General features: G+C 36.7%; 1 protein-coding gene across 2 annotated transcripts in view; it reads left to right on the top strand.

The window, feature by feature from the left end:
- Positions 1–353: 353 nt before the first annotated feature.
- The window catches only part of SYT1 (synaptotagmin 1), a 261,651-nt gene continuing 251,110 nt past the window's right edge, over positions 354–10,894 (top strand). For both annotated transcript variants that reach the window (XM_070946722.1, XM_070946723.1), the window contains exon 1: positions 354–440. The gene's annotated coding sequence lies outside the window, so the exon portion shown is untranslated. The remainder of the gene's footprint in view (positions 441–10,894) is intronic.

A 10,894-nucleotide genomic window follows, 5' to 3' on the forward strand; every position in this document is an offset into this window, starting at 1 on the left:
TATCATCCATTTAAAATTTAACTCACAAATCTTTCAATACCAAATGAACCTCAACAAGCCAATACATCACAACAGAAATTATAACTATTTTATTAAAACTTCTCCAGCAAAAAAAAAAAAAAAAGTTTGCATAAGGTCTACTGGGAAAAAAATGAAAGTAAGGTAGAATATTTTATCTATAGAACTATCCCTTTGATGGACTTATTTTTGGAAATTCTGTCTTCCTTTATGAAGATTGCTGTCCTAAGGATCTTGAAAATGAAACATTCCTATTGATTTTCATTTCTTTAAAACTAACTGAAAAATGTTGATGCACATGTAAGAGAATGTATTTCTTTTTTTAAACCAGGTAAAGAATCAGAGCACTGAAGTATCTTGTTCTACCCATCGCTTGAATTTTCCTTGTGATTAGAAAATATTGTTGATGCCACTTATATAAGGTATTTGAAATGATTATTCACTTGATTTTGCTTATGAAATATTCCCCATGCCTATTTATAAAAGTACCAAATTTTAAAATAACCTATTGGAGATATATTTGCTAATCTTGCTATCTTTTGGGAATTTAGGAGGAAATGATGTGATTTTGCATTTTAATTCTTAGTATAAAGGACTCAGCTTCAAGACTGTGTATGGTCTCCAAAGCCTTGAGAATGGCCAAGGCAGCTGTTCTGATAGTTCCTCCTAAGTGTAATTTTTAAGGTGATAAAAGATTATTTAAAAGATATTGTACTATTTGTTTAATATTGTACTACCGTGTTTCCCTGAAAATACAACCTACCCTGAAATTAGGCCCAGGCCTAATTTTTTGGGGGGAGGGGGCTAATATACACCCTACCCCAAAAATAAGCCCTAGAGAAGGGGGTGGGTGTGGCCAGCACAGGAGGCCTCCCCTTCTCCGGTCACCTCATGGCTGCTGGGTCCCTTAATCGCAGCCCAGAGATATTTCCAGTGCACTCTTAATAGCCCCAGCCCTGCCCACGGTGCCAGGCAACCTTGCAGCTGAGGGCCCCTCTGTTCCACAGCTCACCTTGTGGCTATGGAGCAAGTGGCAAGCACAGTTTGTGCTCCGCCAGGCCTGGAGCTCAGGTCTTGCTTAGGATACTGCTAAGATGAGGCAGAAAGCCATGCAGCCCATCAGAATCAGCTCCACACACGCCCTCCACCAGGCTGCTGCGACTGCTGCAACTGCTGCTGCTGCCCTCACGGGCTTTTTGCCCTCCTGGCTGCATTGCTGTCAGCAGCCCCCCTGGGCTGCTCCTGCCTGGTATGAGGCAACTCAGCTCAGCTCTAAAACCTCTGGAGCATCTCCCCCGCTGCCGGACTGCCAGGATCCCCTTCGACAGCTGTCAGGCTGCCCTGAGCAAGCTCCATGGCGGCTCTGCAACAGGACAGAGGAGGTAAGGGGAGATTGCCCCTTCTTCCTTTACACCCCAAAACTCCACCTTTCCTGGCTGCCAAGCCCCCAGCCTGCACCCGTCTCACTGGAACAAGACACGCAACTCAATCTTACCCATGGAGGCCTCCCAGTGCAATGCTCTGCCATAAGGGGTCCAGCAGCCATGAGGTGACTGCACTTGCCTCAAATTCAGGTAAGAACCTGGAAGATGATGATCATTTATTGGGTAAAAATTCATTTCTTTCCAGAGGGACTGTCCCTGCTAGTGCTGACTTGACAACTTCCCCTCCCCCTGGAAACAGGCGATAGATCACAAGCTGGGATCTTATGGGTTCTTATTGGTATTCTTAATGTCCCTCGGCTTTGACAAAGCAAAGTAAGTGGTAATTGATAGAATGAAGGACATGGAATTCCAGGAAGAACTAAATAGGTTGCCTCTCCACTGTAGGGACAGAATCAAGCAGGGTGTGTGGGAATCAGCAGGATATCTAAATGATCTGATCTTCCCAAAACAAAGAATAGCTTTCTTCAGAGCCAGATTTAATATTCTCCCCTCAGCACTTCTCCAGGGTAGGTACAAGAGAACACCAATAGCAGAACGGATATGCATATGTGGAAAAGGAGATGTCGGAAGATATCTCACATGTTTTATTGTACTGTGAGTTATACAGAGTATGTAGGTCAATATACATTCTCCCCTTACTAGAGAGATTGCCAGGGAGGACAGATGACTTTTATGTAGGCTTTCTCCTCAAGACTCAAATCCGGCTACCATGGGTGCAGTGGCAAAATTCTGTGTCGCTGCAATGTCCATAAGAAAAAAATTGGTTACCGAATTACAATGTCAACTGGTGCCAATTTTTTTGAGATATCTATAACAATACATTTACTCACATACTTATCGGCTTTACACACATGTAAATTAGGTTTGAGATCATGTATTTTCATAACAGAGATGTTATTATTCACGATTAATGTCAGTATTTCTTTTAATTTATTGTATGTCTATTGCAGGTCAATGACCGTAATAAAGTTTTATTTTATATTCTTATTCTGCACTTTGCCGCCTCCTGCACCTCAAAAAAATTAAGACACCCCTGAAAAGAAGCCCTAGCTGTTTTTTAAGGGGTCAAAAGAAAATAAGACCTGGTATTATTTCAGGGAAACACAGTAGTATAATATTTGTTTTTGTTTTACCCTCTTACTGTATTTTCCTGGCTTGGTTTATATTTTGGAGGGAGGCTTCTGGCAGGCTACTTAAAGATCAAGTGTATTCTTCAGCCTCCCCCCTCCCACTCCAAAGTTGCATGCCTCTGTCCCAATTCATAACCCGATTTTAACTAATGTTTGTGTTCAGTCAAGCACAATCTTTTATTTCATAGTTATATTCATTATTGTATCTAAGCTTTACCATATGAAATTTATTCTGATTCTTGATGTCAGTTGAACACTGCAGCTCAGATGTTACAGAAGAAGAATAAGGAAAAAAAACAAGCAAACACAACATTACTATCAATCTTACTTTGTGAAATATACAAAGACAGAGATCATGCTGCATATATACAGACATACAAATCATAGCATCTACAATTTCTATAATGACTTAAATATAGATCTTTTTCTATTTGTTGAATTATTAGATTTCCTTCCAGTACTTTAAAAGACAACTAGTGGCATGTCATAAAATACTACTCCAGTTACAATGGAAGAAATTGTGTTTCTTTGCAGAATTATTCCTAGAACCAAAAATAGATCAGCGATTCTCAGTACTATTATGTTACCAATATTAGATTTTTCCGTATTATTTCAGAATTTGTGTTGGCTAATTAAATTCTTTTTCATTCAATGTTTTATAAATATTTTGTTCATATTTGTTGTGTCTGAAAGTATTATTAAGTTTTTATTGTTTCAGTGTGATTTTTAAATTCATATTTTTACAGTTTTTTATTTTTACAGATCTCAAGTTCAACTGATGGGCTAGTTCAGACATTCTAAATGCACCCCATCTGTCTTTCAAAAAATACATTAATATAGACAATATTGTTGATGATCCAGAACAGATGTACAGTGTCCTTTTTATGCCTGGTCTGAGATGGACTAGTGCAGGAGTGAAATCTACTTACCTTCCTTACTGGTTTGGAAGTGCACGCGCTGTGCGCGTGCTTGCTACGCATGTGCCGCTACATGTGCATGCACATGCGTCACATGCATGCACAGACCTTCTGCACATGTGCAAAAAAACACATTACTTCCTGGTTAAAACCAGGAAGTAATGACACCCAGGTAGGTGAGCGGATCGCCGAACCAACGGCCAAGATCACTACCAGACCGGGCGATCCGGTCCAATCCTGGAGCATTTCACCCCTGGACTAGTGTTGTCAGAGTGATGATGCAAATTGTGGCAGGACTTTCTCTCTTGTTTTGTAGGAGGCTATGGGGTGGGGTGTTAGTTTTGGGAAAAAATGTTGGCCCTTTTAAAGAACTTTATTACACTTTTTGAGTGTTGCTTATCTTTCAAATAACTACGCTATCAATGTTCAACAACTGTTGTCCAAGATGCTTCCATACACTACCAAAAAAGGGGTGATGTGGGATCACATGGGAGCCCTGTGGTTCAAGCTGTCTATATCAGGGATGGGTTCTAAAATTTTTTACTACCGGTTCTGTGGGCATGGCTTATTTTGTGGGTGTGGCTTGGAGGTCATGTGACTGGGTGGGCATGGCTAGCTGGTCATGTGACCGGGTGGCCATGGCTATGTGTATAGGGACTACTCAGAGGGCTGAAAAAAGTCATTTCTGACAGGTCCTGGCACTTTTGACTGGTCCTCACACTTATGACCATCCTCACATTTATGCCCGTGCACCATTCTTAACAAGCATGTCATTCATTTCACAACTGCTTCTCTTCACCATGGTGACAAGATAGGGCGAAAAATGTAAAATATGAGGACAATCGTAAGTTCGAGGACTGGTCAAAAGTGGCAAGGACCAGTCAAAATAACTTTTTCAGCCCTCTGAGTAATCCTATGCACAAAAGGATACAGCAATAGAGAGGGATGAAGGAAGGAGAACAGAGATGGAAGAAGGAAGGAGAACAGAGGGAAGGATGAGAAGGGAGGAAGGAAGGGAAGGGAAATTAGAGTAGGAGTGAGTGTAAGAGTGGGAGAAAGAGAGGAGGAGAAGGAGAAAGGAAGAGGAAGTAGGGAGAAGAAGAGGGAGGGAAGAGAAAGTAAAAAGGAAAGAAAAGAGAGAGGTGGTAGGTTTGAGGAGAAAGATTGCTGTACAATAAAAAAGATGAAAGGGAAGAAAGGCAACCCCAAACAAATATAAAGATATTAAGATAAAGAATGAATTGTTAAACTTTAAAGAATAAAAGAGAACAAATATGAATAAATAGCAATAATTAGAAACACACATACAAACATACAATGTATTTTCTTTGAACAGAGTATTTGGCCGGTTCACAAATTTAAACAGTGTTTAGTCATTTCAATTAAATTTACAATTTCTATATTTTTGCCATATTTATTCCTCATCTATTTTTTTAAAAAAATAATATTACCCTTCATCCTCATCTCTAATCTTAATCAAATTCAATTTTTCCCTTCTATTCTATATTATACCCCTTCCCATTGTCATCTATTTTTATATCCATCCTCGCATTGGTTAATTATGTAATATTACAATTGTTTAATACAAATTCAACATTTTAATATAAATCAATTAATTATATAACTTTTGTATATTAATCAATATGAATATGAATATTCCAATTATTTCCATGCAATCCAATTTCTTACAAATCAATTAATTATATTTACTGATAATAATAAACCAAATAATTTCCCCCATATATTCCTCCTAACCACAACTTAACCATTTCTGCTTTCAACACAATATACAATTAATAGTATCTCAATTATTACAATTCCCTAGTTAAATAGAGCATTTTTTCTTTTGTGTTTTAAAATCTTGAACTCTCCTTTTTTGCCCTAAATTTCCCATTGTTTGCACCTACCTTTTTTGGTGAGCAAAAAGAAAAAGAAATCTCTCCCTGCCTCATTTTGTCATGTTGCAGCAGAGCCTGCTTTACTTTCAATATTGTTTTTTTCCCTAGCATAGCTACTCATTTGTTTTCTTTTAACACTGATCAGCTGTAGGGCGGCCCTTTGAAGCCCCACGGCAAGAGTTTAAACAGTTTTTTTCCCCTCTAGCCATCAGCTGGGACTCAGGAGGCAGCAGTAGATTGGGAGTGGGGCCAAATAAAAGATAAGAATAACGCGGGGGGCGGGGGGAGAACCAGTTCGGTGACATCATATCGTCAGCTCACGGGAACCGGTGTGAACCGGGAGCAACTCACCACTGGTCTATATCTGAACTAGGACATCTACAGGTACACTTGTTGAGCTGTAGCTTCCAAGACAATTTTATAGGCTATGATTTTAGTAAGCATCTCTGGGATATTGCTGCTTGAATGTATTTCAGGAAACAAGCAGGAAATCTGGAAGAATAAAATTTGCCTTAAGCAATTTTTACATTGGTCCTTAATGTAGTTATAGGTAACCATCTTCTCCCCAATAGTTTAATTGCTGTCAGACAGATTATTTCAGATTTGAGGAGCAGGGCTACTCTGTACTCAGGTTTGGAATAATTGAAATGCAGATGATAGAGTTTTAATTTAGGTTCCCACATCTTTAAATATTCAGAGACAGTAAATGAATTCTACAATACTGACATTATTAATAATGATTATATTAATGAAAGTTAATTATGTCCAGACATTGAAAATCATGTTTAACTAATTGAATCGTATTTTCCCTAGAGTGAATAAAATGATTACAGACAATTCATGATTAGATGTTATAAAGTATTAGATGTTATAGTGTATTTGCTTTTATGGAGGGGACCATATAGCCTAAATTAATGTTGCTTTTACTGATCCATTCAGTCCCAAAGTCAGAAAAGTATATTGAAAAGTTTCAGCAAGTGAAAGACCCCTGTGACAATTACTTGTAAGCTTTATATGTATTGCACTCTTCAGCAATTAATTTTCAGGAAATATAACAGGTGTATGTTGCAATGAGATAAAAGAAAATGAAAATCAGGCCTATAAACAAACACATGGAAAAGTCATTATTGAATTAAGATGACTTTAATTGACTAGTTATTTACTTTAGTTCACAACCAAAGTATAAAGTGAAAGTCCTTTTGGAACATTTATCTAATTCTAATTCATGATCACCCAGTTTGAATGTTATAATAGAAACAGAATCACTGAAAGAAGGGATCTGAGGAATTAGAGCCTTTATTATAAGGATGTGAGGTCCAAGACCAGCCTTGAAATCAATTCCACAGAAAGGCAACCAACATTGGTTACAGTCAGGGGTGGGTTCTACTTACCTTTACTACCGGTTTGCAACGGAAGCATGCATGCACATGTGCAGATCACCAAATATCATGTCAGGGCTGTTGAGCAGAGCCTCCCACTGCTTTTATTACCTGTTCTCAAGAACCGGACAGAAACAGGAGCAACCCACCACTGGTTACAGTAACAGAAACTTGCAAATCTGATTGCACTTCCTCCTTCATTCAGAGAATTAGGCAAGTCTTTGCTGAGTGACTTTCAATATTCTGAATAAAAAAATTAGAAAAACCATCAAGATCTGGCTCTTCTAACAGACATCAGGGACTATTTAAATGACAATTCCTTTTTGATTGGTTTGTCCATTGCTTGTTGCCAATTTATATTTTGTATTCATATTTTGTATTGACAGGAAGGAGCAAATGGCAATAAATATACTGCACAAATGATACAATTTGTATATTTGCATTAGGTGGCATTATAGCATTACATATTTACACCGTTGAACAATATCTGATAATCATTGATTCACCCTTTTGCTATGGAAATAGATATATTTTTAGTAAATAAATTAGAGCTCTGTATACTGTCCAGTGCAAATATCTTATTTCATTTAAATACTTTTCCAAGTCTTCTTTTGCAGATGATATCCAATTCACTTTCTGTTTCACTTTTAGTATTGATGAGTGCCTCCCAATTTCTGCTTGTCATATTTTTTAAAGAAAAAAATTAAGTGGAGTAAGGAAAGGATCTAGAGAAGATACCCTATTTGATGTTCCATATCAAGCAATGGAAGTTTTGTGTATTTAGTATTCAAACTTCCAACCATTATAGTAATATATTTATTGATTTAATATAACAATATGACATAGCAGTTTAATATTAATTGTAGATTCAAGGCTCATGTGATCATAACTATGAGGTACATTATTTCATTTACATAATACCATATCTTGTAAATATATGTATAATCTATGTATACAGCAAATGTATCCTGCAAGCAGAATCTGGAGCCCTGCAGATAAGGGTACGGGTACCAAATTACTATCAAGAGAACAGCAGGTGTGAAATAAGAATGTAGAAATGCACTTTTATCTGTACCATTTTTCCTTTCATCTTTTGAAACAAAATTGTGCTTATTCCCAAATGGACAAGTGGTTGACTGAAATAGACTTACATGTCTAAATTCCATAAGTCTCAGGTACTGAGTCTAAGATAGAAGCAAAAAGCTTCTTTTTTTTTTAAAGAAAGAAAAGATACCTTTACAAATATTTTACAAAGGTGGTAAGTTGTACAGACATAATATATTTCAGTGGCAGAGAATATTTTTACTGCTATAAAATAATGAGTGATCATTAATTGAGGCTGAAGCAGTTTCTCCCTGAAGCAGGGAATATGGAAGTCCAAGGGAATTAAAAAGAGGGAGCAAATGACAATACATGCTTTGCACAAATGATCTAATATATATATATTTGTGTCAGAAGTCGTTATATCATCACATAGTTATTCTGTTAGCTTGACACTGTAATTTTGACATCATCATGGCTTATCGTCATTTCTCCTGCTGTGAGTCTCCTTCTCGTATTTGTCTTTTCTTCATGGCTTTTACCCAACTTGGGTAAAAGAATAACCTACACTTCTTGTTAACTTAAATGTCCTTTTAAAGGCCCCAACTGTGATTTGAATAAGATGGTTATTCCTTTGTCTCCCAAAGATATAAACTGACAGACACTGCTGTCTTGAGGTCTCTTCATGAAAAGCAGCTATCTGCACACTTGTGGGTAATCTCAAATTCTCTCCTTGCTCAACTTCTTGAGCAGCCATCTTCAATCCAACATTTCTTGTGGGCACTCACCTTCACTATGTCTTTATATTACCAGAAGTACCTATACCATCAGTTGTAAATCAGTTGTAACTATTTAAATGGTTTAAATAATTATCCATAGTACTGGGGTCTAAAATTTTTTCTGTTGGACCACTGACTTTAATCCTCAATTTAATCTTGCTAACAACAGCAACAACAATGGCAATAATAATAATAATTCAATAAACTTGTATACTGTCTGACATCCAGTGGCTCTATGTGGCTCACAACTATCAAAGAAATTAGAAGAAAATCAACAAATAAAAGATGGCAAGAGTGACATATCAAATGGATTGAAGTGAAGGGTCTCACTTTCTCTTGCCAAAGACAATATTTATGCAGGAACATATTTTGCTTGGTGGAAAATCTGCAAATAGCCACTGGTATATACTTACTATGGTTTTTTTTAGTCTTCAGGGAAAGAATTAAGTCCATCCTTTTTCAAGTGTTTGAAACAAGGTTGTTACTTTATCACTTGCTCAGCATCCTCTTCTACTGAAAACAAATGTTGATTGCAGAAGCTGTATGATCATGGAGATAATGAGCATTAATTTACATTCCTATTTTGCAGTAATCTATGTTCCTTTTAGCTTCTTCTGGGACGTATTTTAAGAACGTGACAGGAAGTTAAATAAGACACCAGTATTTCAATCTGGTCTTGGAGATAACTCTTTCCTCATTTATATACACACTGACAAACGCTTGGAGATATGAATGTGAAATTCCCTTATAAAATATAACATGCAGCACAGCACCCAAAGCTAATTGTGTTTTAAATCCTCTGGCAAAGAGCAACGAAGCACATTATTCACACATATCCTTAAGCTACAAGGGGATGGAGCAAATAAGCAAAAGCAGAGTCAAAAACAAGACATAGAAGTACTTCAGCAAGATGGCCCAGGGCATTCTTACCCACATCTGTTGCATTGCAAGTCCTAAAGTGCTAAACTGGCAGTTGGCTGAGAATTGTAAGAATTTTAGCTCAACCTATCTAGAAAGCACTAAGTTGGGAAAACCTGATCCAGAGGCTTATGAAATGTTCCTCATAAATTCTAAGTGTGATTGCTCAGTTTATAAAATGCAACATTTGAACTTTGATTGATAAATACACTGATTGATTGATTGATTGATTGATTGATTGATTTGGTGGAGTATTCCTTTTAGAAGAAAGGAAGAAAATAAGCTAGGATTAAAATTACTAAGGCAATACAGTTATAGCCCACTGAACACTGGAATGTATTTTTGAGTAAAATGATTATAATTTTTAAAAATTGTTCTCTACATTAATTTATATATTACACTGTTTATTCAAAGAGGTTTTTAAAAATTATTTTGATATGTGTTTATTTAAGGAAGTTTTTAAGGGAATTAAAAGCAGAATAAATTGAAGCAATGATTCAGGTGCCATATTCCAACATAGTGTCATGTTTTCCCTCAACTTTTTGTAAAATGTCCTTTAGAAGCAAATGGTTTCCGGAGTAATTTTAAACAAGAATTAAGTGTGTCTGTCTGTGTGTTTTAAGTGGAGTGAAGAGCAACATTTTGACATGGATGTATAGCTTTTTTTAAAAAAAAATGGATCTGTGTGTTTAAAAGGAATTATATCTTTTAAAAGAAAACAAAAAAAGGGACTGGCAAGTTTATTTTGGTTTATTTCTGTCTTGGAGAATGTCTTTTATCACTAGTGCAGCTGATTATTGCCAATCCTTAATAAATGATAGACACTGCAGAGCATTTGGTCTGGATAAATTTAGTGCACATCCTTTATAGTGATTGATAAACACACACACACACACACACACACACAAAAATCCCCCTCCATGAAAGACTTTGCTGTATGACTCCCATGCCATAAAGTATGTGTAGCATGTCTGTGGCATTCTGTTGAATTTATATTCAAGCTTGTGTGATGTGTGAATTTGGCCTCTCATAAAAGAATTCTCTGGGAGAGATGGTCACTGCTACATCTCCCACCTCTTACCTCGTATTCTCATTATAAGATCTCTGCATCCCATAATGTAGCCAAATTTTACCTTGCTGTCTTGAGGGCAAGCCAGCAAATATTGTTTAATAAAATGTCATTGCTACACTTAAAAATTATTTCCCCCTTTTTAAAGTAAAAACCTGTTTTAACCTCTGAATTGTTATCATCATAATCTATGGAAAAATTTATGTATACATGCATACGTGAATACTTGCTGGTATAAGATTGTAATAAAGTTTATCTCCCTTCCTCTACATGTTGGAACATTTAGATTCACCAAGGCCT

This window comes from Pituophis catenifer, unplaced genomic scaffold (assembly GCF_029215685.1).
Source record: "Pituophis catenifer annectens isolate HBS135680 unplaced genomic scaffold, rPitCat1.0.hap2 SCAF_7, whole genome shotgun sequence".
NCBI lineage: Eukaryota > Metazoa > Chordata > Lepidosauria > Squamata > Colubridae > Pituophis > Pituophis catenifer.